Raw genomic sequence first — 27,518 nt, 5'->3', positions numbered from 1 at the left:
TGCAACTAGGACATCACACGTGCCCACCCGAGAATCAAAGCGTGAGAAGAGAGATGGGGGGAAAACACCCCACCAACTTTCTTGCGTTGTATTTAACTGAAAAGGATAGGCTAGTCAGAAAAATCGCATTTCCAAGAGGAACTCTCTTCCTGGAAATTACAAGTCATTCATTTGCTTAAAAAGAATTTGAGAGCTGTTTCCAGGTCTGCCATGCTTCCTGGGACCTCTTCTCCACGAGACAAGCACTTGTTCCCAGACCAGAGCATTTCCTGAGCAGGTCCTCACCTGGACAGGTAGGGTGCCACCATTACGAAGGACCAGAGGGAGTTTTTGTGAATCACCCAGCAACAGCTTCTTAAAGACCAGCAGAGGGTTCCCTCTCTTACTGTGAAGTACCGGGCGCAGGACTGTCACCCGAGGCAGAGTCCCATCTCCACTGACACGGAAGGTCAGGCTTTGCGCTTTAATTGCTGCAGGGCTGCAGGAAAGGCAGAGGAGAAATCATGACGGCTGGCACTAACCAATTTCCCACCTGGCAAGCAACAAAGCAGGGGCCAACCACTGCATTTCCCCTGGCTGGTGCTCCTGTACCCCACGACACAGGTCTCCTCCACCCCCCTCCTCCCAGTCCGATCAGGGCCATTCACAAGAGCTCTGAAGAGCCAGAGCCTTCCAGAGTAGCAGTTAAAGAACATGTCACTGAATCGAATCGTGCAGCACAGCAGGTAAATAATGAGGCGACAGGTGAGACATGGCAAATTCACTGGCTGCGATGATATGAGACACATGCAAAAAGCACGAGCGCAGCATGGAAATAGTATAAAAGCAAGAAGGGAAAAATAAATAGCACCATCAGTAACGATTATTTCCAAGGACGCTAAAAAAGGAATTGCGTACTAGAGCAGAAAGCTGACTTGTCCTGACTCAGCCACTAAACGGCTGGGGAAGAGCCGGTCAGGGCCCTGGTACACACGTCCCAGGACAGGGGAACTGGGCTCCTCTTTTAGAAGGGCTCCAGTCGCTCCTTTGACAGAGAATAGCTTAACATACCCCAGGTAATCACATACAATCATCTCATTTTAACAGAAACAAGGAGGAAATAACGCACGCTGGCTGGCTGGCACAGAAACGGCTTCATCTAAACCTTTGTCCTTGGAAAGCCCCAGCTCAACTGTTGCACATCTCCATTTCTTTCGGATTCACTAACTCCCAGTTGGCTGCCAAATGCTGCACTGTCTTCACAGTCACTCGAGGCTAAGCTATAACCCCTTCTCCTTCTACTCTGTCTAGTAGTTACCGCCTCCTCTATTCTCTAATGCTAAGCACTCTGCCTAAGGCTACTGAGAGCATCAGGGTTAACAAGAGGTCGGGGTCCTCCCAGAGGAGGGGCAGCCATCAGGCAGGTCCCCCCGCCCAGATTTCACAGGGGGAGTTACCTCGCCAGGACATCGAGGGAAGCCTCAAAAGTGCACTGGTAGCTCCGCATCATCTGTGGAGTGAAGGTCACCGTAGCAAAGGCGTGGGAGCAGCTGGGCACGCACATCCGAACGGGATCCACCTTGAAAATGTCCCTGATGGGGCTGTGAAACTTGGGGGAACCCACAGAGCCCTGTTAGGAGGAAACATCCTTCGGTGTTTCTTACGCAGTCTTATTCTTATATGCGTCAGCGGGAACAGCCCCAGACAGCGTGTCTCCCTTCCTGCTTGCCCTGGGCAGGCTCCTTCCATCGCAGGGGGTGACTCCAAAGCGGTGCTGACCTTGCACAGGGAGCCCAGGAGCGCAAAAGCTGGCTTTGAGCACTGGGCAGCCACCCCAGCACACAAGGGAGGGGGGCACTGCACGGAAACCCCGCGACTAACCTCAAACTGGCCTTTAAAGAGAAGGAAAAGGCCAGGGAGCCTGAGGGAATGGTCTGCTTTGAGCCCAGGCACGTCAGGCCAGTAAAGGCCCCCTCCGAGCGGGCTTCCAAGAGATGTGCAGAAGGGTTTGGGTCTCCCACCAAAGACCCAGAGCGGCGAGCCAAAGCCTTGCTCGAGACGTGCCAAATTCAGAACTGCCACCCTGGCACTGCTGCTCCCCCCTGCAGCCTGACCTGCACGGAGCTGGACTAGTGCGGGCAAGAGGAAGCAGCGAGTCTGGAGAACAAGGCAGCGCAGCCTGTAAAGAGCAACGGTCACCCTGGCCTCTTGTTCTTACCTCACCGGCGACGGGTTTGATGGAAAGGACCACATTGCAGGGGACTTTGTTGACATTGTGGATCTTGAAGCGAGCTGTGGCCCGGTGCCCAACCCGAACATCGGTGAAGATAAACTTGTTCTCATCTCTGACATACACACCCTTGTCTCGCACCGTCTGCGGGGTCTGGCAGAGGTTGACGTTGCTGCAGATTCGGTGCTCCTCAAAGATGGACTCGATGTCATCAACCACAAATGCTGCGAGCAGAGCAGAGGGAGGGCTGAATGCTGAATTCCTGATGAATTTCTCGGGACCCTGCTGGCCTCTCGGAAGGCTTGATAAACCCTTTTTGTCCAGGTCACTGCAAAACCCAGCCTTGGGCAGGGAGTCGGCTGCGAGGATGGAGCTCAGTCCCAGTCAAGGAGTATTGCTTTCCTTTTATCCTTCCATGCATCCCTCCCAGCCTCTCCCCGCTGGCTGACTTGAAAAGAACTGGAACCTCTGAGGATTTTAGGGTTTAGCTTCAAGGTCAGGGCGCCTCTCTAACCAAGCAGTAAGTTCAGGTGCTGACCAGCAGCAGGTCTGGCTGCGGGAACCTGTGGACGGGGCGTACCTGGGAGGCAGGACTCAGCCAGCAGGGTATAGGGGATGCCGAGGGGATTGTCCTGGGGGTCTCTGTCACTGATATCGATGCGCAGGTGCTCCTCGCACGTCCCCAGTGATTCCGCAGAGCAATCCACCGTGATCATCTGCTGGCCCCCAGGAGGGATGGAACCAAAGCCAGGGTACACCGTGAACATGCCTAGAGTGATGCGAGCCTGCAGAAAGAGTCCCAGGAGAAGGCTGATGTCCAGCAGCCCAGCCTTGAGCATCCCCAGCAAGGAGTACGCCACTCCTCAACCTCCAGCCAGGCCGAGCCCCCAGTCCCAGGGCAGGGAGGGATGACTCCACGGCCCAGAGGCAGCCCCAGGACGAGAGGGACAAGCCAGGAGGAGAGGAACAAGCCAGGAGGAGCTGCAGGCCTGTCCTGGCTGGCACACAGGAAGGAGTTTGGGTGTAAAAGGTGAAGGTGCTAGCTGGGATCCTCCAGCCTCAGGGGTAAAACAGGAGAGCAGAAATAACTGTGAGAAGTGACGGGAGGGAAGAGAGGGGACTGGGAAGACGAAAACACAAGGTCAGCTGGTATCTATGGAGTGGGACTTCAAACAGGAACGTGCCCACATCTGTGGTATTCACAGACCTATTTTGGCTAGCAGCCACCAAACACGGGACCTGCTCCTCTGTCTTGACCCCACAACTCCAAGTCTGAGCCGGAGCACGGGACTGTCAGTGCAACTGAGCAGCTCCTGCCTCTGCTTGTGGCTGGGAGATGACGGACCTCCATCGTGCAGACCATGTCCCATCCCACGGTGATGAGTCCCCATCAGCGTCCTCCCACAGCACCCACAGCAGTGTGTCTTGGGGAGCGGGAGCCACCCACCTGCATGAAGGGGCTGGCAACCTTCTGCAGCGAGCGCTTGCTTTTCTTGGCTGAGGAAGTCCTTTGGTGTAAGTTCTCACTCTTGCCAGAGTGGGCAGATTTCATTTGACATCCACTAAGAGGAGAAAGCAGAAACGTCCATCATGCTGAGCCCCCACCCCGTCTTCCTCTGAAGCCAAAGCTGACCTTCCCCTCCCCACCGAGGAAAGCCTCCCTGCCCCTCGCAGCCCCCGGCGGCACCTCCTGCAGCTTACGGACAGCTCAGCTGTATCACCAGCTTTGCCCGACACACGGGGACACTGAGGCATTTTTCCACTCCCTGTTCACAAGCAGGTGACGTGAACTGGACAATAACCCAGGTGTCTGGGCTGCCTGTCACACACCAGCCATGCTGTCGTGCCTCCTCAGGCAGGGCAGGTGGTGCAGGTCTTCTCTCACCTCTTCTCTTGCAATCGGGATGCGTCCTGGTCTGCTCGGTAGATGAGGAATTTAAAGTCAAGGCTGCCTTTGTTCTCCAGCATGAAGGTGCAGGTTTTCCTGCTGCCCTTCACCATGGCACCGAAGTTGATGAGCGAGGCGGGGTGAATGCTGTACTTGCTGAACACAGCTTTCGCCGACACCCTCACTGGGATGACGGCGACGGTCTCGCCTCCTCCGCAGATGCTGGGCTCCATCACCTGCAACCAGAGGAGGGCTTGGTAAAACCAGCAAAGAGGCCAGCCTCTGACTCTGTTCCCTGATCCCACCCCAGGTCCCCACCAGCTCATCCTCCCTGTTTCAACGCCTCCTCCGGAGCCAGACTTTCAGCTCCGCTTAGGAAGCATCACAAATGTTTTCTGAGACATTGCTGTCACCTACGAGAATTACCCAGCTAAAGCCCTCCTTCCAGAAGGCACCTGTCCTGCTCACGCTCCCAAGACGTGCTGTGCCACCACTGCCTGGCTGGGGCAGCTCACCTGGTAGTGCAGGATGGGTTTGTCCTCGATATTCACTTCCGTCTTGGGGTGGAAGAACACCTGGACCTGCACAGGGCGCCCGGAGGCAGCCAGCAGGCCCTTCTGCGGCTGGATAGTGAAGTGGCTTGCCAGGTCTGGTATGGTGGTGCCTGCAGCTTTCAGCTGGAAACTGGGGAGAAAGGGAAGGAACAAAGACCTCTGCAGTTAAAAGTACAAGTGCCACCAGCACAGCCAGGACTTGACATAAGACCATAAAAAAATTAAAAGGGAATGAGTCCAGCTCTGCTTGGGGAATCTCAGATCTTGACAGAGTGCAGACCATCATGAGTGTTGCAAACTAACCTCGACACCCAATTTTCTCATCCCCTCCTTTAAAGAGTCATAAAGAGAAAGGAGCTGCCCCTCAGAGGAAGGCAATGGATCTCAGCAGTGAGTGGCTTCAATTTCAGGGTCTCTCCTTCTGGTTCCTGCTCAGCTGTGAAGGACTGCTGGTGTGGGGCTGCATTCTCCCTTAAAGTCTTTGAGATTAGGGAGCCCGGGCTTTTTATTTAACCAGACCACGAGGCAGCCAGCACGGGAAGCGGTTCTAGCCAAGGGCAGGAGGAGAAGGCAGGCCTGGGCAGATGGTGGCACCACACGTTCACAGACCAGGCAGCTGGACCCACCTGTACGCAATCTCGTACTTCCCCTTGTTCCTCAGAGTCAGCACTTGCTTTGCATCATCCAGGACTTTCAGGACTCCAAAATCCACGGTGCCACCTGCACCTGCAGAAAACCCGCAGAGCCAGGCAAGAAACGGGGAGTATTAGTGAGCTGCTACAGACCACACCAAGTGACAAGACAGATATTTCAACACTTCCAGGCCAATTTCAATTGGCCTCTCAATACTGAAATGGGGCTTATAAGAAAGGTGGGGACAGGTGTTTCCGGGGGGGCTGTAGTGACAGGACAGGGGGCAATGGCTTTGAACTGGAGGGGAGAATTACATTAGCTGTTGGGAAGAAATTCTTCACTGTGAGGGTGGCGAGGCACTGGCAGAGGCTGCCCGAGCAGCTGTGGCTGCCCCATTCAAGGCCAGGTTGGACGGGGCTTGGGGCAACCTGGACTAGTGGAAGGTGTTCCTGCCCATGGCAGGGGGGTTGGGACAAGACAATCTTTGAGGTCCTTTCCAACCCAAACTGTTCTATGACACTTGGAGTTCTCAGGCAGCCCAAAACCCTTCTCAGCAAGTCTCCATTCTTGGAAATTTTCTTTAGCTACTTTGCTGCCCTTGCTCTTCTTACTCGGAGAGTATCTGCAGGGTTTAGCAGGTGAGGAGCTGCGTTTCTGTCTTCTTGCTTCCAAGCACTGATCCGACAACTTTGTGTGCCCTGCTGAGCCCTCAGGAGCTGCCAATTGCTCGCTCACATCGCTGTTGTTTCTAAGCCCCCAGACCAACCTGCACACTGCAAAGCTCAGGGGCGAGAGACTCGAGGCTGGCTGTGCCCTGACAGCCCTTCACTCCACTCAACTTGCAGGATACGCGCTTTATGTGACTGGGCCACGCTTGCATGCTACCCCATCCCAAGCGCTTTGGTTGCTCACCTGCCAAGGCAAGGCAACACACCCAGACTGCTTTGTTTTGGGGCATCCACTGACCTTTAGGAATGCTGATGATTGGAGCAACATCATAGCCCTCTGCAGAAATGAGGATATTTTCAGTCTGGACAATCCCCAGGATGTTTTCTGCATCTGAAACCTGAGGCAGCGAGAAACGAACACTGCTTAGACCGTTCTCTTAAATTCTTTTGGTAGACAACGTACGAGTCCTTGTCTCTGCTGGCTGCTTCCACCATGGCCTCCCCTGCTTGACAAGCACTTGTGGATTCCCAAACTCTCCCAACCTGCTCATCTCACGGGCTGACCCAGCGAGATGCTGCTGCAGTAAGAAGCCCTACCAGCCCAGCTCGGCACTCCTTCAGCAGGGAGTGCTGCCGCGGAAGCACCCGGGGAGACACAGCGATGGAAAAACAACCTCAAGAATTGTGAGGTGTCCCAGAGCAGGTGGCATTGACCGTCAACCCTCTCCTCTTCAATCACCCAGCATCCTCACTGAAGTGCAGCCCCCAAACCACGGGGAACAAAACCCCAGGGTGACAGCTTGTTGCTCTCCGTTAAGAGCCCTGGACAGGCTCCAGCATGGGCGCAGGGAGCATGCCGAGGTCTGGACAACCAAACAACAGCGTTCAACCACGCACAGCGGCAAGGTGGCTGTAACGTGCGCTCAGGACACAGCGCCTGGTTGTCTGGGCTGACGCAGATGCTCAGGGATGCACCATGTGCTCTGGTGAACCCAGGCTGAGGCAGCAGAAGTTGGGGTCACAGCAGCCTTGTGTCCCTCAGGTGCAGCTCTTCCTGGCCCAGCAGCACACATGCCCCCTGAAGCTCAGCTATAAGAGCAAGTTCCTTGCTGCTAAGGGCCTGCCCCCCCGGCGATGCGGGTAGAAAGGAACCTCAGGAAGGCTCATCCTTTGTCCCCCTCTTTGCAGGGAACCCTTCAAGCACAGCCTCCACCCCGAAGATCTCGTTGCCCTGCCAGGGAGGGCACAGTCCCCCCCTCACCTCCAGTCGGATCTTCTTCTCAATGTTGAGAGCCTTTGTGGGCTTGAAATACAGATGCACGTCAAACTCCGTGCGCGGAGCCACGATGCCCTCGCGTTGTGACACGGAGAAGTCCTCGCCCAGGTTTTCCAGCCCACAGAGCTGCCAGGCCACAGGCAGCAGGGTGCTGTTTTGCAGGACCAGGGTCTTGCTGTCCTCCCTGCAGAGGCAGAAAGACACCCTGCACCAGCTGCTCGATGGTCAGGATAGGCCTTGCAACTGAATGCATCTTGGAGCAGCCCTATGCATTAGTTTATATATATATCTTTATCTATACACATCCAGTATTTATAGTATCCATAACATTAGTTAAATGTTTTCTCTGTGTCACAAGTCTCAGAGGTGAGGTCCTGGGGAAGGGCTGGGTGCTAACGGTGTATCCAACAGAAGGGACATAAGGAGGAGCAACTGCACTGCTCTCCGAACCAGCAGACGAGATACAAATGAATCAAGATGCCCATTGCACCACGTTGCTGGGGGCTACAGAGCTTGCGGCTGTCCTGGGAGAACCAAGCCAGCAAGGAACGGTGAGCAAGAGACCGGGAACTGCTGGCAGAAAGAGGGACGCCAGCCCAACATCCAGCCTGAAGGGCCATGCAGCCAGCCAGAGAGGCTGAAGGGGAGCTCACCGACAGCACCCGTCCCCAGCAGAGGGGCCGTGAGATGACTGACCTGTGCAGAAGCAGCCTGTTGAAATGCACGTGCTTGGGGCTGACCCTCAGCTCCACCTTCACCCCCTGGCAGCACAGGGGGAAGACCACCGGCTCTGGGTTCTCCTTAACGCGGCAGACGAGCTTGTCTTCCACCAGACCAGCTGAAGTGGGGTACGCCCAAATGCTCAGCTTCTAGCCCCGTCCCCGAAACAAGAAATACAGAAGAGCACTCAGTGAGCAGGAGGAATGGCTCCTGGGCACTTACACCAGTGCCTGCCCTACCTGCTGTCCCCTACCTGCTTCTCGTTCGGTTTCAGCCTCAGGCTGGGAGGTTCTACAAGGAACGTGTCCGCCTTGAGATCGCGCTCAAAGGAGAAACGCGCCTCTACTTCCAAGGGGGTGACGTTGAGGATGGTTATCGTCTCACAGTTGCTGGGACAGTCCAGTGCCTTGTACCTGTCCACAAAAGGGGAAAAGGCTGCAGAGGAGACCGTCGCCTTCATCCCACACCAAGGAAAGCGCCATGTCCTGGCAGCGGGAGGCTGCACTGCAAGACCATGTACCAACAAGCAGGCCAAGAAAAAGGATCATTTTCAGGGGCACACTGGATGCTATGTGTGTCCATCCTTGCGTTACTTTGATGTCCACCCCTGTACTTGGTGCCTCCAGCCCAGACGCGTGATGATGCACAGGCCACTTAAAGAGCATTTTACAAATTAGAAATTCAAAGATGCCTGGAAAAACAGAGGTACTGCAGGCACGTGGGTTCTCCCCCTTTCTTTGTTGGGTTTCCTTCCCTGCAGGGTACAAAGAAATGCTCTTGGAAAGAGCTTTTAAAAATAGTTTAGCTTTTGTCTTCCAAAACAGTCACGAGATTGCCTTGTATTTCACAGGTTAGCTCAAAGTCTGAGGGAAGGAAATAGAGAGGATTCATTCCCAAGAGGAATGCTGAATTTAAAAAACGTCCCTTCCCTCGGGGATGGAGCAGATTTGGGAGTTAAAGGGTTAAAAAGCACAAACAGAAACCCAAGGCCATGCAGCAGCCTGGCTAAAGATCCTCTTTTGGGTTTTGAACTGTTTTGATTTCATTTGCTTGGGTTGTCAAAATACCACTGGCTCTCCAGAGCTCCCATGAAGAGGAGAACTTAATTTCTAATATTTAAAAAAAAAAGCTATGTTAAAAATAGAAATGCGCCAGCAGCTACAATGGCAACTTTTTCCGGCAGACTTTGTCCAGCATTGAGGACGGGGAAACAGAATTTCCATTTTCATTCCTCTGCAGATCCCCCACGCCCCCATATCGGCAGGTCGAATCATAAGGCCTTACTAATATTACAAACGGATGAATGTTTTATAAAACCATCAGCAAAATAATTGCTTGTTCAGTCCACCTGTAGAGCTCAAAGCACTTTTAAAAAACACCATAAAGTTCATTTCTTAGGTGGCGAAGCTGAGATGTGGCGGGGAGACACAAGCTGCTCCAAGTGACCTTCAGGCTGGAAGCAGCACATGGCTCTGGCCACCAAGGCACCCACCGGGGAGGAAGATCAGCTCCGTCTCTCCCCTGCTCCTCCAGGACTCACTTGCCCATCATCTGCTCAAGTTCACACATCTGTGGCCCTTCAGCCCCCTGCATCTCCCAGGCAGGTCTCCACCTGGGCCTGCCCTGAATTGTGCCTCTGGGACGGCTCGTCCCCAGACGTGTCCGTGACAGCACGAGGCCCTGGAGGTGCCATCCCAACGTCCCATGCTGCGCAGGCAGCGCATCAGGATGCTCGCTCAGGGCGGGGAGCACGTACCAGTCTCTTGACTTCCCACACAGCAGCGGTCCAAAGTGGAAGACACCCGTCTCCGTGACATACTGCTTGAAGACAATGTCGTCGTCTGCCTTGCTCTTCCTTCGGTGGGGAAACACCAGCCTGGGCAGAGAAAACAGGGAATGAAGAGCTGTGAGATGCTCCAAGTAGAAAACCTGGTCAGAAAGCCGTAACCCTTACTGGTGGCTGCGGTACCAGTACTCCCAGCTCCAGGCATGGGACAAGATGCTGGGCGGCTCAGGCAGCACGCTCTGCCCGAGCCAGAAGGTCACCGGGGTACAAGGGGCAGCCCTGGCTCTGAGCCCAGGGGGGAGCAGCGTGGGAGGCTCCCAGGGGCAAGCCTTACCGTGGGTCTTGGCTGATGGTGGGGTACAGGCAGGTGCCCCTGCAGGGCAGCTGGTACAGTCGCTTTGTCCCCAGGATCTCGAAACGCAGCGTCTGCTCAAACTGGCCCAGCACCGTGGAGCTGAAGTGGACCTTCAGTTCCACCTCACCGCGGGCAGGCACTATCCACCGGCAGCTGCTCAGCCTGGCAGTTAAAGAGAGGGCTTCAGACACGGCTAATGAGCAAACAAGACGAGGAGGAGGGCTGTGGACTCGCCATCCCACGGAGGCACCAACAGAGGGGCCCTGAGGAGCTGGGGATGACAGACCTCACTTGACAGGGTGGCCATGAAGCAGAGCGATCTCCTCAGCCCTCAGCTCACCTGACATGTCTCGGCGGGGATGGGACCATGTCCTCGCCGCTTTGGTGCGCCCCAGGAGAAGATACGGGTGCTTCCCTGTCCAGCCCCGGGAGACATCTCCTGCCCTGACCGGAGCTCTGCTTCTCCCTCGCAGCCTCCCAGCTGCCCGCAGCTTTCTCCTCACTCGACTGGCTCCTCACAGGGGCGACCTGCTCCTCTGGGGTCTGAGCCACAAGGGGAGGGAGAAAACAGAGAGGTGAGACCTGCCCCGAGACATCCCCCTCCTGGAAAGCAAGCTGTGGGTTTGTTAACAATTAGGGGAAGCACTAAATAAACAACCACATCTGCCCAGGGACTTGGTCTTCCTCATCAGGTCTAGTTTTGCCTACAACACTCTCCTTGCCCAGGACCTCAAGGCAAGGCGAGGGTTTGAGGTGTTTTTTTAAACCGTTATTCTCATCTTACAGACATCACAGTGATCCTTCCCCACCCACCCCCCTGCCCTGGCACCTTCACTTCGGGCACAACGGGGGCATCCACGAGACTTACGGCAGCATTCTTGTCTTCTTCTGCAGTGGCGCCTTCTGGCACAACAAAGACAAAGTGCTTGAGGGCTTCTGCTGCAGGGGCCATCCGCTCTGCCGGGTAGTGGATCACGGAGTAGAAAGCAGTAGGGGGGATGGGAAGCCCGGAGGGACCCAGTCCAAGGCTATCCAGGACCTAAAGCGTAAGAGAAAACCCTGTTTGTACTCCTGTCACCTTCATCCTCACACTCACTCCTTAAAGGCACGGAGCTTTCGGCAATGTGGTGGGGGTTTATTTATATCGGGCACCGTGCTTCTTCATGCCCAGTGGAGTGGGCAGGCTCCAGAGCAGTGCCAGGACCTACAAGTGGGACCTAGAGAGAAACCTCTCCCTGCAGTGACTCAGCTGAAGGAAACCTGAGCTGCCCTGCCCTGGGACCATTTGCAATGATTTCCAGGCTGGGAAATTCTCTCAACAGACGGGATGCTTGTACAGAGAGCACTCCTGCTTCCCACCCACCTGAGGGATGGTGAGAACCTCCCGCAGCCATGGGGCTGCTGTGGAGCCACTGTGGAACATCATCGGTGGCCCGGACAAGGCTCTGTGCCATTGTCACCTGGTGGGACACGATGCACCGGGGCCCAGGAGCACGGCAGGCTCAGCCTCCGAGCCTCACAGGGCTTTACCTGCTCTGCCGCTGGCAGCTCGCTGCTCTCCAGGATCTTCCTAGTCACATCTTCTGAGCCCAGCACCTGGATGTCCAAGCAGGGCACCCCGACACCCTGGCCTCTGGCTGACCCTTTTGCACCTTCCCCTTCCAGCTGAGGTATTCTGGCATCCTCAAGAGCCTTCATTTCTGCCAGATGCTCTTTCTCCAGCCTCCCCTGATGCTCCTTCTCTCTGTCCCTCCGGCTCCTGGGGCTGGATGTGTGCTGGGGCTGCTCTTCTGCTGGGTGCCGTGCGTCCTCGTGGTTCAGGGGGAACAGCAGGATACCCTGAACCCTGTCCCAGGATGACAAAATATGCGCAACATCCTTCTGTGACGTCTCGTAGATATTAAACCTCAGGGCTAAGTTCTCGCTGTCACTCTGGGCCTCATTTTTGGTTTCCCCCTCTTCCAGGTCTGTGGGGTGTGCAGCCGCTGCCAGGTGGGCATCCATCAGGGTGACCTTGCTCTGCTTTTGCTCATCTTCCTTTGTGCAATGTGCAACAGAGCCCGGGTGCTTCCTTACAGATCGTGTCTCGACCACCCCCTTGGCGACCTCCGACCTCCGGCTGTTGGATGTGTTGGTGTTGCTGGTGGGACTGTTCATGCCCTGGGCAGGAAGAGCAAAAAAAGCAGTGAGCATTTCAAAGCACTGACTCAGGTGCTGTAGGGCAGCAATGATCTTTACAATAGCACCCCAAACCTCGCTCGAGACCTGTGCTAGGCACCCTACAGATCCCAGTTCAGAACATAGCTGGTACCCAGTTTAGCTCAACAAACCAAACTCTTCAGTGTCAGACTGATGAGGAGTCCTGCAAACCAGCTGAGGAACAGAACAGGTTCCCAACCCAAGCAGAGAACTTAAGACACCTCCTTACTCCCGTGCAGTCCTCTGGGTTCATTTCTGGTGCGCTGAGCATCCCTGTGGCTGGCTGATCCTTTGCAAAGTCTGCCTGCTAATGAATACCTAAGGCCTGGGGGCATCTCCTGCCAGACATGTAGGAAAAGACCCCACATCCCAGACAGATCATGGCTCACAGGTGTAAGTCACAGGCAGAGTGGGAAGAAACGCTGGACTAAAACTACCTAGGGCTTCAGTAGTCAGTATGTGGAGTTACATGAAGCCGGGACTCAAAGGCGGCATGATCTTAGTAGAGCAGCTCTAGCAGCAAACCCATGGGAAGACACCCCGGTGCAGCAGCAGCACGATCAGACCCCGGTGGTTGTTTCCCAGCACAGCCCCACATGTTGCTCCTGCCAGGTGCTCGTCCCCAGCACTGCGTGGGGCTCCCTGGGGCACGGCGCAGCTCCGTAGGAAGGTCCCCAGGGCTTTCAGTCATCTCTGTAAACAACCACGCACCTGCTTGACACCAGGCTGGCTTTTCCTCCTCAAAGCATTCTCTTGGTCTTTTCCAGCCTTTCTCTTCCCCTGCTCAGAATTCTTCAGCTCTTCCTCCTTCAAGCGTTCCAGCTCCTGCCGACGCTTTTCCTCCAGCTCTCGAGCTAGCTGCTCCATCTCCCTTCAGCAAGCCAAACAGAAAACATGCCCGAGAGTCACCACCAGAAGCCTGGGCTTGCCGCCATCCCAGCTGGTCCTGCACTTCGTTCCCTGACCCTGAGGCCAGGCAGAACCGTTAGGCCATCTCTGTGGACCTCCCTCAGCCTGGGGAGGCTGGGAATATCCCATGTGAGGAGAGGTGGGAGGGGACCTCCAGGGCCAGCCAAACCTCAGCCTTGCTTCGTAAGGTCAGCCTGGGCTGAACGACGTGCGGAAACACACGCTCGCTTTAAACAGGTCCCCCTCCCAGTTTCAGACTTAGCCTGTGCATCCTCCTCAACCCCTGCGGCCTCCCCTCCTGGGCTGCTTTGCTGGATCAGAGCTTCTCCCAGGCTGACCTGCTGCTGCAGCTGAGGGTGAGCCCAAGAGCCACCGGCTTCTATGGCCAGTGTCGCTCAGGAAGGAAAAACCTAGGAGATCAGCAAGGACTTCCCCTACGGCAGGACTGGCATCTAAACCAAGCCAGCACAGCTGCGCCTCACACCAAGCCACACCACAACCCCTCTGGTGTGGGGAAGAAGGGGGGTGAAGATGAGAACCAACGTAATTAACTTAGAGACACTTCTAAGAGCAGCGGTCAGGCAAGCCCAGAGCCCAGGTCCCGGCAGCCACCGTCTAAACCCGCGGGCTCTCCGCTCAGCTGGAGAGAAGATGTTCTCTCCCGGGAGGAAGGGCCTTCCTCTGCTGGGAACCTGGGGGGTGGAACTGCCCGCTTGGAACAGACACTTTCGGGCCTTCGCCCCGTGACCCCTCTGAGCTCAACCGAGGTCTCCGGAGCAGGAAAACCCTGCAGGGGCACCCTCCTGGGGAGTTACAGGCGCACAGACCTCTGCCTCCTCTCGCGCTGGACTTGGCGTATCTTGTTATGAAGCTGAATTTTCTGCTCCGCACTGAGGGCATCATACTCATCCTCGTCCATCTCCCAGAGACGTTCTCTCTCCCTGCGGGCAGCTTCTTCCTGCTCCCGTCCTTCAGCCAAGGCCAGAGGAGAAACCATTAGCAGAGCTTGCTGTTGGGGGTGAGCTGCCAGGATTCACAGCTGTGTCCCGAGCCAGCCGATCATCCTGCCAGGAGATGCTGGGGAGCTCACAGCCCTGCTCCAAAATTCAGATCAGCCCCTGAACTGTCAACAGTTCACGGCGAGTTCCCGCGCCTTGCCTGGCTCCTGCGCACCAGCGTGGCAGGCAGCTGCTGCTGCTGCTTCGGTACTGAGCCACAACAGCTGGCACTTGTGCCCAGGCTTTCACGGTAGAGACCAAGGGAAGTCTTCCCAGCCTCAGCTCTGCTCTGCTGCATTTTAAGCGACTGTGAGCTGAGCGCTGGCTACACCCAGGCAGAAGGTGGAAGGATTAATAAGACCACTTCTTACAAGCTCTGCTGGTAACCCAGATACACACAGATAAGGCTGAGTGCTTGACAGGGAAGATTTGAGAGGTGCGGAGATGAAAAGTCTCACCTTCCTGCTCTTTTGCAGCTGTCTCCCTGGCTTTAAAGGACACATAATCCTGGAACAGGTTCACGACGTAGATGTGAGGCCGATTTCCAACAGCTTTGAGCAGGCAGAGGAGAGCAGATGCCATGTTGTGCGCAAAGAGGGTTTCCAGGCCATCAAACACCACGCCCTGGTAGCAGTCACTCAGCTGTGAATAAAGTTGAAAAGGAACAGCTTTTCTAGTCAGCTGTGGCACACATGGGGCTCTCAGCCAGTCAGTAAATGTCCACTGTCAGCAGATGTCAAAGGACACCAGCCATCGTTGTGTCCAGCGCATCAGCCCAGACGAGCTCTGATCTTTCCCCACGTTCTGCCACCTTGGGGCATCTGCAGCTTCCCCCAAGGATCCCTGCGTGCAGCTCGGGGCTCCTCTGAGAGCAGATACAGACCTCCTCTCCAAACTGCCTCGCTGCCTGTCTCTCTGGAGCAGGAACGCAGCATCTGCCCCCACCCCACCCACGTACCTGGAGCCTTTCGGAGAGGATGGCCACCAGCAAGTCCTCGGGCAGCACGCAGCTCAGACAGCCCAGCCCTCCCTCTGTGCTGCCACCGATGCTCAGCCGTCGCTGCGCAGGGACGCAGGGAAGGGGAGGGTGGAGATGAGAAATGGAGGAGCCCTGCAATGTTGAACGCCACAAGAAAAGTAAACCACTTGGGTAACCCCTGAACAGTTCCAATTGCTGGGCTTGCAGCCAGGGTTTTCCACTAGCGGGAGGCTCGAACCAACCCTGCAGGCCAGCAGCTCCAGGGGACAACCCTGGAGGACACATCCCGTGGCTTGCAAGCCCCCAGCGCAGCATCCCGCAGCTTTGCCCACTGCCTGCGGCCACATTAGCCAGGACTGCACTTTGCCAACAAACTGTTGAGGCCCAGTCGAGATTTCTGCCAGAGCACAGGGGTTTGTTCCCACCCCAAGCATGCCCAGCTGGCGCTCTGCACCACACACCCACACACCAGCCCCCACTCTAAGCAGCCCCTTCGCTTCTCAGAGGCAACAGAAAGGACCCAGGCATTAACCAGCGCAGATCACGCTTCACCTGGCAGCTTGTCGAATCCCTTCGATGCTGTTCCCGGGATTGGGATGCACGGCCATCCGCCTTCCTCTTGCTTGCTGCAGTGCTCACCGGCCTTTGGGAACTCGGGGACTGCAGGCTGCCGTCCTCCCCAGAGCTGGACTGGCGCAGCACTGAGCTGTGCCCGGCCTTGGCGTGGCACTGCACGCTGAGAGAGACATCTGCATTGTGACCTGCAGAGGGGACAGATGGCTCAGCGGGGCTGGCGATGGGTGCTGCGGGGAGCAAGCGGGCACCTTCCACCCCTGGCAGGGACACAGCACTTGTCCCCCAGCCTGCTGGGCACTAGCAGCGCTGCTCTCCAGAAGCAGCTCCTGCCCTGCTTCCCTTACTAGCACGATAAAGCTGAGAGAGGACGGAAAAGCCAGAGAGTTTGTCGTGCACAGCCCCGTGTCCCTCCTTAATAAACATGCACACAGGTGACACTTTGCACAGCAGCTCCCCTATGGATCAAGCCAAAGATTCGTCCCCCAGCACCATCATTTTCCTACCTTGCACCCATCCTGCCTTCTCCCGTGGAGACTGTAACGGGCAGCCCTGCCCCACCGGCATCACCCATCTCCACGGAAGCTAAACCCTCTGCCTGGGATAACCCCACCCGGCACCCAGAGCCTTTTCCCTTCCACCAGCTCCCAACCACCCAGGTTCAAAGCTGAGCAATGTAAAACGTCCCCCGCCAAGGCCAGCGTCTGGCCTCACCCTGCAGAGCTCAGGGCAACAACTGCCCAAGAAAGTTTCCCCAAAGTCTCCAGTCTCACATGGAGCACAGCACAGCACGCGCCAGCTCCGCAACCTGGCAGTGTCAGTATAGGGGGAAAAAAAATACATTTCCAGAGAAAAAGAGCTCATCTGCAGTGAGTCTCATCCAAAATTCCTCCAGGAGGTTATTCTTCCCTTCCTCTCATGTCTGTGAAGCTACACTCACAGTCAGTCACCTAGAGCTTAATGAGCCACTTCAGAGGGTTATTCCTTGTTCAAGTGGGCAGCAGTTCTGCCTGATGGCCACAGGGAGCAAGCTGGATTCAGCTCTGAGAAAATGTTTTTATAAAGCTCTGAGAAAGGTACGGGTGTGCTTCACCACTCCCAGAAAAAGGGACGTGTGTCAAGAAGCCCAGAGGCAGTAAAAATGCCTTTGTCTGACCCCTCAAAACAGAGCTGCTTAATCACCCGAGCTGTGTTATGAAATGGCTCTGCATTTCTACACGCTTGCACCCGTGCTCCCCAAGAGACCCAAGGGCTGCCAAACTCCTCTGGAGCAAGCAGAAGCAGGTGGCCGTGGTGGGTTTCCAAAGCGCCGCTCCGCGCCCAGTGTTCCTCCTTACCCTCATCCTCTGTCTCCTTGTGGCTCTGCTCAGCGGCAGCCCTGACGCACAGCTCCCAGGCACGGAGCCCTGCCGCGCTGCTCCCGTCAGAGATGGCTTCTGTCACCACGGCGTCGATGGACAAGCAGGCAGCGCCGTAATATTTGGACAGGGCGACCGCTGCCGCTGTCTTTCCTTGAGAGAGAGAGGAAGGCGGCTTGGTGACATTTGCAGGTGAAGCATTCTCAGGGACAGGCTCTGGAAAGCCCCCCCAGAGGCTTTGCAGGTTTCAAGGACAGTCAGAAAGCACATGTCCCTTTAGGGGACACCACGAGGGAGGCAGCTTCAGCACGGTCAGAAGCGCTGAACTCCAGAGGCAGGTGGATCGCCTCCACCTCCGGTTCAGCCCAGGACTCTGTCCCTTGTGGTGTGACCTCAGCCCTGGGCCAGGACATTGTTTCGAGCCCTGTCCCACCACCACCGTTCGCTACCCTGTGCTGGTGGGTGCCAGCTGGGCACAGTCTGGGGGTCAGCACGGGCTAGGGGCTGCTCCCATGAGGAAACACGGGCACTAGGCAATGTGGTCCCATGCAGCAAGAGGGACGTGGCCACCCCGTCTGGGGGGACAAGAGCCTAGCTATACGGACACAAGATGAGCCACACCACTGGCACCAGCTAGGCAAAGGCCTGGGACTGTTTCACGGACCAGCAGAGCTGTGGCTTGCCTCGCTTCGCTTCAACTGGCCGACCAAGCACCACGGCCCACCAGGATAAGTCTCTCCTGCTTCCCGCTCTCCTTGCAGCCAACAGCTCACGTACCTGTCCGAGGTGCCCCATGGACGATGATGACGATCCCTCTGCGGTTTCCGCCTGTGCGCCCTTCTGCAGGGATATCGATGCCCAGGTGGCGGGCGATGGCCCTATGGACAGGGCTGTCGGCCAGCTCTCCCGCAGCCTCCTTGCTGCTGCTGGTGCTCTGCTGGTGCTCTGCTGTGTAGAACCAGGTAGAAAAGTCAGCCTCCTGCCTCCCTGTGACCCTGATCGCCCTCCCCATCCCCTCAGATCCTGCGAGAGGAGACTGCTGAAACCAATGTCACAGCCCAGATCTCATCGTGCCTGTCCTCGAGGCTCGCGCAGATCCAGCTGCTGGTGAAGGGGCCTGTTCAGAGCACAGTAAGTGGGGTGGCAGGAGGAGGAAAGAGCATCTGGCAACACCCAAGAGGCCCGGGCCACATCTTCCATGAACCCTCCCCACGGTCCTCATGGGAGTTTGGTCCCGGGTCCTGGTGCCTAAGGGGGGTGACAGGTGCAACTGGGCATTGGGAACAGTCCCGAGGGAGATGGCACCAGGCTGCAGTGAAGCAATGGAGGTGGCACTGAAGTCCACCGCTGGGGCTCTTTTGCTACAATGGACAAAATAGGTGAAGAGCTTCGGGTTACCAGCCGTCCCGCGTCTTTCCTTAACACCTTCCTCCTCCTCTTCCCCACATTCGGATTCTGAATTCACCCTGCTGGACTGGCTTTCATCGAAAAGGGAGGGGGGAACGACCGAGCTACGGGGTGAGGTGCTGCAAACAACCCCAGCGGAGTGCTTTCTGCCCCCATCTGACAGGTGCCAGGCACCTTCAGAGCTGGCCGAGGAGGAAGGACGTGGGGAAGGAACGGCAACCTGCTCTTGGCCATTCCCACTTTGCAGGGCCACAAGCAAAAGCAAAAATCTCCTAAGGAGGGAGACTCCCAAGGCACCGAGGAGCCTGTCCAGGGGTATTCTGAGCTTGTGCTTGTGTTGCCGCGAAGGAACAAATCTAAACCAGCTCGTTAGATTAGACTTGGTCCTACAGGCTGAAGAACTCATCTGAGCCTGCTCTTTGCGGCTGAGGGACACAAGGGGACACCCTGATGATTTCCCCAGTGTGTGGCAGTAAGATATGAGCTTGCTTTAGCTGCACTCAGGGCTGCGAGAGGATGCGTCTCACAAGCCACAGGTTTTCACCTGGCAATTCCTCCACCAAGCTGGGGAACAGGCGGCTGCTAAAAGCACGGGCATTCCGTGGAGAATGAGGTCATGGAGAACTCAGGGTACGCAGCCTGGACTCCCTGCTGTGTCCACACTCAGGACAGACCATGCCAAACCCTCACCCTTGTCCTGGTCCGCTGGGTCCCCAGTCTTGGGCTTTGCTTGATCATCCTGCAGCCTCTTCTGGTCCTGAGAGTACTCCAGCACCTCTGGGGGCAGCTTCTCACCCGGGCCACGCAGAGGCAGCAACAAGGTGTTGCGGCTGTCGTAGTCCTTCAGCATGCGCAGGACCTGTGCGCGGAGGGAAGAGAAACCACGTACAGGAGGGGTTTCTTGACCACACGAACACACTGCCCAGCCAACCAGTCTTCTCCCTCATGCCTTCCTCCCAACACGGACTACCCAAGCACCCCCCTCCGCCTGCCAGCAGAGCTGGCTGCCCCTCAAGTGCCGCCAGGCTGTGCCCTGGGGACTGCCTCCATCTCCCTGGCGCAAGCCCGGGAATGCCACCACAGCGCTGTGAAGCTACGGCAGCACGCACACGGGGACCAGACCTTCCCGCTCACCTGCTCCTCCTCAAGGTACTGCTGGTCAAACTCCAGCGAGTAAAACTCGATGGGAAACTCGCACGGGTTCTTCACCACCACTGTCCCCTCCGCCCCACGGCTGTATGGCAGCACCGGTCCCAGCTCAAGCACTGGGGGGCTGAACTCCAGCTGCGGCTCCAGACCTTGTCCCGAGACCTGCAGCTGGAGGTGCTGGCTGCTCTGGCAAATGTTAATCTTCAGCCTCCTTCTGTAGGACTTCTGAAAAGAGAGAAGCACAGAAAGGTCCTGCACTAAGTCCCAGGTGACAAGGGCCTGGAATTCAACCCTTGCCCCAAGGTCAGCGGTGTCATCGGTACCTCTAAGGTGAATGGAAAACAGGTATTTAATTATAGCAGAGGCTGCAGCACCTGCATGCTGGCTCCGGGTAACTGGGATGGATCCTGGGTGAGGTGTAACTGGCTGTTTGGTGTCAGATCTGAAACAGTCTGTCACACGTTTTCACCCAGTCACGAGGGAGCGCAGTGCTCGTGAGAAAGGTCCTCGGGGTTACGCTGCCCAGACACAGCTGTGGCACTGCTGCATCAGGCAAACACCAGCCACGCAAGAGGCAGATGAGCTCCCGCTGGCTAGAAATAAGGGTCATCTTCTCTGCTCAGCGTTTGGCTCTGGCCAAAGCCCAACACAAGCTGGTTGCATCCCTACTAGCAATTCTACCGTCCCTGGGACTGTTCCCAGGCATGGAAGCACTTGTGTCCATGCTGTCACACACTGCCAGCTTCCAAGTCACTGTGGCCACATGCAAACTGCCTTTGGGAATGCTCCATCGCTTAAGCTGACTCCCAGACCGCGTGGGAACACGCAGGCAGGTTGGGCCAGAGCCACAGGGACTGCTGGCAGCGTACCGCTACAGGTGACAGTCCCGCCGTGCCCAGGAAGGTGTCTGGCGGCTGTTTTGTCTGCTGGTACCGGCAGCAGGATTAGCCCAGGTTGGCCCTTCCAGGGTTGTCCCCTGCGAGCATGCCAGCTGCTCTGCGCCGGGGCGTTGCAGCCTGCAGATATGCCCACACCAGGTGGAAGATGAGGGGAAACAGGTGGATCTCCTCCACGTGCCGAGAGGGAGCCACACCGCCGAGCCTGGATGCTCCCTGTGCAACTCCCCGTGGGGATTCCAAAGCGCTTCTCAGAAGTGCGCGCTACAGGGGAAACTGGGGCACAGTGGGTACGGGGCTGGCAGAAAGCTCCATGCGGAGGCCAGACCTCATCCCCTGCGCTGGGCTCTCATTTCCACACTGCCCTGCCAGACCTCCGCGGGGTGACACCTGCCAATCTCACCTCTTCCACGGGTGAAAACCTGACTCGCATGTTGCATCGCTGTCCGGGAGCGAGGGTTCCGGCCGAGGGCAGTGCCTCAAAGACACGGGGCTTGGCTTCCAACTCCTGCAGCAGCTTCCGACGCATGCTCGCTGACAAGCGTTTGTCCACCTGGGCACAGAAACCAGGCGTGTGAGGTGGCCTTTGTGGGGACAGACTCTTGGTTCCTGCCGTGCTCTGAGATACTGTTACGGTGCGGAGAGCACCCACGTCCAAACCAGACGTGGCCACCATAACCTGGTGGCACCATAAATGGGAGCAAAGATGTGTAGGCAGGGCAGGCATATGGGGAGGCACTGTCCTCAGAGGAGGAGGAATGGGTGAAGATGGCAGAGAAGTGAAGCATCAGCTAACGAACAGGTCCAGGCGAAGCAGCCTTGCTCCGTACCCTCAGAAGCTTCCTCAGCCCAGCTGTAGCCCAAGCGCCCAGGCAGCCACGGGGGCAGAAAGGGCAAGAGAGGCAAAGAAAACCCAACAAGAAGTTACGTGTCACACGTTGTCTGTGCTTTACCTTAACAGGCTCGTGCACGGTGACGAACCATTGACAGGGGACCTGGAGCTGATTGTGGAGCTGGACAGTTTCTTCCCGGCACTGCCCACACTGGACAGCGGAGAACTCCAGCCTGTCCCTGGAGAGGCAGAGGGACGGCACAGTCACGTCGGCACGGAGGCGGACATGGAACGTGGGGCCACCTGCTACCTAGTGAAGGACAGAACATCCAGCTGAGAGACCAGGTGACATCTGCGGCTGTGTCCAGCCTGCTGCCTGCCCCAAAAGGTGGTACCTTGATGGGCAGGAGCACGTCCACCTCTCCCAGTGGCAGGTTGGCGCTTTGTGGGTCAAAGCGCACTCTGAATGTCTTAGTCCTGCAGCAGGGCAGGCACTTCACATGGTCCAGATCCACGCTGAAACCTTGAACAGATGAAAATAAAGCAGCTGAGATACATCTCATGCCGCTTGTGTGTCACAAGCACGTTAAGGCCACGCGGGTGTCCTGGCTGGCAGCTCTGCGAAAGACCCCCTTGTATCCCCGGAGAAGCCTGCTGCTCTTTCTCCCTTGTCACCGCCCAAGGAGAAAGCGTTTTTGCAGCCAGAATCCAAGGTCCACATGGTAAAAATGAAACCCATCAGCTGAGCTTCAGCAATTCCTTCCTTGGGCATCTCAGGGAAGGAGGCACAGACCTCCCCAAAGGAGAATTTCCAACGAAGGTTCCCCCATGCTGCGGTGTTCCCTGGACAACAACTTAGAGAAGACACCTGACCACCCCTCAGACACAGCAAGTCACCGTTTGATGGGACACAGCCTTGCCTCAGGGCCTGTCGTGGAAGCCTGTTTTGATACACCAGAGGATCTCACAGGCTCTTTTCTCAATAAAGGCTCAACTGAAGGGCTATGACATCATGAAGTCTAAACAAAGCACTTCCAAACCACAAAGGGTCCCGTCCGTTTGCAACATGAGCCCACAAAGAGCACAAAACCTCGGCTGTCACTCATGGTAGCCAAGAGCAGAAGATGATGAGAGGTGACCAAGGTGATCAGCCCACCTAGTCCCTGAAATGAGGTGTCAGGGCAGTCCCAGGCAGACCAGGTCTCTGGGCACTGCTGGCCAGGAGAATTCAGGCTCTAAAGCACCGAGCGGGGGCAGTCAGGAAGAAAAAAGCTGTACAAACAGGCACTCAACACCCCCACACACACCCAGTGACTTAAGCTCATCTGTCAAGCCCACGGGAAGTCCCTCCAGCACTGGTTACCTGTGCCACACAAGACACGTCTATCGGCGAGGAAGGACACAGGCAACCGCCCGGGGTTGGTGATCTTCACAAGGTGTGTGCGGACGGTACCAGGAATGACACAGCCAAAGTCCAGGATGTACTCAGGCAGCTGAACTCTGAAAGGAATAGAGACATTCCTTAAACCACAGCTCGGCTACATTTCCAGGTGGACAGAAGACACAAATAAAGTGGGTATTTGCTGCTGTAAAAACCCAGCTCAAGCCTGTGAAAGCCAAGGCCTGACCACCTGGTAGTAACACTTTGGTAAGTCACGGAGGGTGCAGGTCCTAGGTTTTATCAGCTACCAACGGGACCTCAACATAAAATTGTGTTTAACTGGTCGCAGCTCCTCGGCTACAAAGAGCCACTGTGGCTAAGTCCACCAGACCTCCACTGGCCTCAGTGGAACTGCTAACCTGGTGTACAGCCCAAGCCTGAAATCGCTTCAGGACCTTGCAATGAGATTTGCCTGCACAGGCAATCTTCCCTGCTCTGCAGCCAGGTCTGTCCCCAGAGCAGCCCCGGGAAAGGCAGGAATCGACACCTACAGCGTTCAAGGGCAGCTCCTTCTCCAGAGCAATCCCACTCGGGAAAGCGCATAAGTGGTCTGTTTTGCAGAGCATTTTCTTCCTGAACTGGAGCCTACCGTGCCCCTGCCTCATCAGGAAGGAGCAGAGGGAAGGACCAAGGCACCCAGGCAAGCCCTACGGTCCCACCAGCATCTACACCCCCTGCTTTAGGGTTTCTCAGCCCGTGCGATTCCCTGCTGGCTTTGCTTAGCGTGGCCTGTCAGTTGGAACAAAGATGCCAGCTTTGAGCTGCCTCTTTCAGAGCTGGTCAGCAGGGACGGTGTCTGTGCTGTCTGGAGGGGCTGGATGGTCTGCACTGCACCCCCTCAGCACTAAGAGCAGAACCCAGCATCTGTGGGGAGCTGAGCACCCCAGGGTGGCACTATGAAGTGAGGACACTCGGCTGCTCACAGGGAGCACGTCAGAGCTACCAGGGTCAGACCCTTTCTGCAGTGCCCAGCTACTGCCAGCTCTGCAGACACCAGGAGCTCTCGGGAGCAGGGGTGCACTGCTGGGTGTCACCCTCGGGGCACCTGGAGTCTCTACTAACTTGAGAAGCCTCCGACGAGCACGCTGGTCAAAGGCCGCTTCCTCTGGGGGACCGGAGCTGAGAGCTTTCTGCTGCTCCAGGGCATGTTCCTCTATCAGCAACTGCTCCATCTGCAGCTGCAGCTGCGTGTCCCACTGAGGAAAGGAAAGAGAGCGGCTGGTTAGCAAAGGTCCTGCCCAAGGCACAGGCTTGTCTCTGAGAGAGGATCCCACCCTGATCTTGTTGAGAGGGGCGATGGAGTCCCTCTGCCTCGCTGCTCAGCGTCTGTGACACCTCCTGCTCCCTTAGTCAAGACCTGATCTCAAGGGAAACAAACTCCAGCACCTTCGCCTGCCCAGTCACTGTCACAAAAGCTGATCTGGCCAGACAGACAGCCAGACAAGCCAGGAACCTTCCAGAGCTCCGAGTATTTGCCTGCCCCCCAACCAGTGCCAGAGCAGCTTGGACAGCAGCTCTCTTGGAAAGGGAACCACGAGAAAGCTGACGCCTCTTGGAGATGACCGCTGACAGCACAGCCCCAGGGCGCAGTCAGGCTGCTGCTGGTAAGCTGGGTCGTGAGCAAACCTCAGCCACGACCCGCAGCTCCTTCAAAGTGCCAGGAACTCAGTCACTTGAGCATGGCCTTCAGGAGCTCTCCCTGAGGCAGTCGGGGAGCTGGTGCATCTGCTGGAGGGACAACAGCCAGAGCTGGGCAGCCCCTGGGGCAACGCTGAGCTGACACATGGTCGTGGCCAGGTGCGGGCAGGGAGGTCCCAAGTGCCAGCAGGGCCCCAGGAAGCCTGCTGCGGGGTGCCCAGGGCTCGAGTGACACAGGGGCAGGGTGGCACATGCCAAATGGGGCTTCTCACCGCGGTGTCCGCATCGTCCCTGGGTGGCTCCGCGGCCGCCGCCTCCCCCAAAGCAACTGCTTCAGCTCGCTGGCTGTCCTTTGCCATCTTTTCTTTGGCCTCTTTGAGGACCTTCTCATATTTTGCATTTCCTGGAGGAAGAAGAGATCCACAAATAGAAGCGTGGACGCCGTGCCAATCCCACTTAAGCTGGGAAGCCCCACTCCCCTGATGCTGGCCTCTCCCAGAAACAAACTCCTTGAGCAATCTATGGGAAGTGGATGCTGCTGCTCCTCTCTGAATCCTGACGTTCACTACCACCCACCTTCCCCTCTACAGAGGAGCATCCCATCCCCTGCAACGCCATGGCAAATCCAACCCTGCCAACATCCCTGCCAGCCCGCGTTACAGCTTCCCCAAGCTTTTCTGCCCAGCCGCCACCTTCCCAGGCCTCCGACAGATATGCTGGCAAGCTCTGCAGGGTGGTTCCTGGGGCAAAGCCCACATGGACTCACCTACTAGAGACTCAGGAAGCAACCCGAGGGTTGAGTGTTGCTCTGACAGCCCTGAAACCTCCAGGCTCAGTGGGGGTGGGGGTGAGCTGCCCTGTGGGCATATGACATGGGGAAAAAGCCAGGGGACCTTCCTGCGGAGCAGAGAGGCAGTGCTCACCGCTGATGTTCCTGGGCAGGTCCAAGCAGATCCTGGGAAGGGTCCCTTCTCCTCTCAGGGTGATGCTTGCTGGTTCCAGGTGACCCACTTGAATCTGCAAAGCCCTGCAGAAGACTCCAGGCACTCCTGGCAGGTAACAGACTTTGAGCACTTGCTCCTTGCCAGGTCCAATGTAACCCTGCAGGGCACGGGAGACAAGAGAGGGAATGCACCAAAGAGCGTTTGGTGGGGGGACGGCTCAGGCGACAGACACACTGAGAAGAGAAAACAGCTTCTCCTATGGAAGAAAACGTCAGACAACATGGCCTTCTGGCTTTCTCGTATCCTAAAAGCTCGAGTCTCCTACACCAGGGTGCAGTACGTCCTTCAGAGGGCTCGCAAGGCTGCATTCCCACAGCACAGACCGCCCTTTGCTCAGCAGGAGCGCAGCTCTGCTGCTCACAGCGCTTACCCTCTGCTAGCAAGAGCCAGACTGAATAAAGAAAAGCTCTTTTACCAGCTGCTGTGGAAGACGAGCTAAAGCCCATGCCCTCAGCAGGGCCAGCAGCTCCTCACACTGCACGTCAGTGGTTCCCAGGCTGCTGCTGAAGGGCCTGACTCATTCATCATCCCAACCAAACATCTCCTGCCTGCGTGGTTACACCAGGGGTGCGTGAGCCCATCCAGACTCACAGCGACCTGCAAACATACATCTCTGGAAATGCAGGAGCAGACTGGGACAAATTCTGGGGAAGAAGGTGTTGCTGGGAAGGACATCTCCTCTCTGGGCTTCCAGAAAGGCTCTCCAAGCCTCAGGCTGGGCTCACGCCAGCCACATCGAGAGCAAATGGAAGCAGACAGCAGCATGGCTCTGGGTGACCGGGCACAGACGCAGACGCCTTTGGCTCGCCCTCTGCACGCTGGGCTGGACCCTCGGCTCCCCGCTCCCCTGCACGCTGCAGGGGAAGCCGCTGAGTGGGACAGCTCCTGCCACTTGGTCCCCTGAGCCCGTACTCCAGCGCACAGCACAGCTGCAGCAAAGGTGAGCCCTGCCAAGCTGCCAGCACCCACGCTGCTGCTGCAGCAGCTGGCTGCACGGGTCCAAGCAGAGCTGCGTCTTCGGAAGCCCGCGGGAAGAGGGCATCAGTGTGTCATCCCTTGTAGGAGACGGGCACGAAAACAATGTGAAAGCCATTTGGCTTCCTCTTCCGCTTGCAAAAAGAGACAAAGGTAAGAACGCTGCTTCAGCTCAAAGACATCCACGCGGGACTAAGAAGCTGGGGCGCCGGGATGCTGCAAACTCCTCTCCTGGCTGTTCCAGCCCCGATCCTCCCTGACCCCCTCGCTGCCCCACAAAACTGCTGCAAAGCAGCAAAGCTGGAGGAGGGACCAATACAGGGGCTGCTAAAATTTCTGGCAAAGCAGCTTCATGCCCAGGCAAGACAGTATTTCAGTCCTGCTTAGTGCTGGCAGGGGGCAGGTGGGGTTTCTTACAGGCAGGGACAGGGAGTACGCCCTGCTTGACCACACAACCTGGGGAAGGTGACCCTCACAAGAGCCTGCACCATCTGGCTCCAGTGTCGGCACAACCACAGAGCTCAGCACTCGGGGTCCAAAGAGCTACCGAAGCCCTCGTGCCTCCCGCCGGCGGCTGCTGCAGGATGCCAGAGCCACCCGCCAGCAAAGGCCATGAAGGGGCTCTAGTAGGACCGCGTTTGCTCGACCTTCTCTGCCACCCAGCAGCAGCTGCTTACAGCCCTGGCTCTCCGTGCTGGTTTTGTGGCTCTGTCTTCCTTTTCTTTTTTTCCACCCACCCCACCACCTTTTTTCCCTATAACCCTCTCCTGGGCAGCCTGGCCAGGGTGAATCACTCGTGCTACTCACCGTGCTGGGCACGGCCAGGGGCACGCCGAGCGGAGGGCTGTCCGCAGCGGCTGCGCTGGAGCCGAGCACCACGTAGGTGAATCCCATCTTCCCTCTGTTCTGTAGGGTGACCTCCGCTTCCCTGACTTTGTTAAACAGCTGGAGAGAAGACAGAGGAGCGGGAAGTTACAGACGCAGGTCTGCTGCTGGGAGTCTCCTTCTCTTTTCCCTGGCTTGAAAGCACATGAACACAGCGCAGAAGCAGGGAGCGCAGAGGAGGTACAG

General features: G+C 56.9%; 1 pseudogene; it reads right to left on the bottom strand.

The window, feature by feature from the left end:
* Positions 1-27,518, bottom strand: part of LOC129783362 (hydrocephalus-inducing protein homolog) — a 99,323-nt pseudogene that overhangs the window by 4,028 nt on the left and 67,777 nt on the right.

Source organism: Falco peregrinus, unplaced genomic scaffold (assembly GCF_023634155.1).
Source record: "Falco peregrinus isolate bFalPer1 unplaced genomic scaffold, bFalPer1.pri scaffold_35, whole genome shotgun sequence".
In the NCBI taxonomy this organism is placed as follows: Eukaryota; Metazoa; Chordata; class Aves; order Falconiformes; family Falconidae; genus Falco; species Falco peregrinus.
Note: the sequence above shows the minus strand (reverse complement) of the source record. Positions and strands in the feature narration are given on the sequence as shown.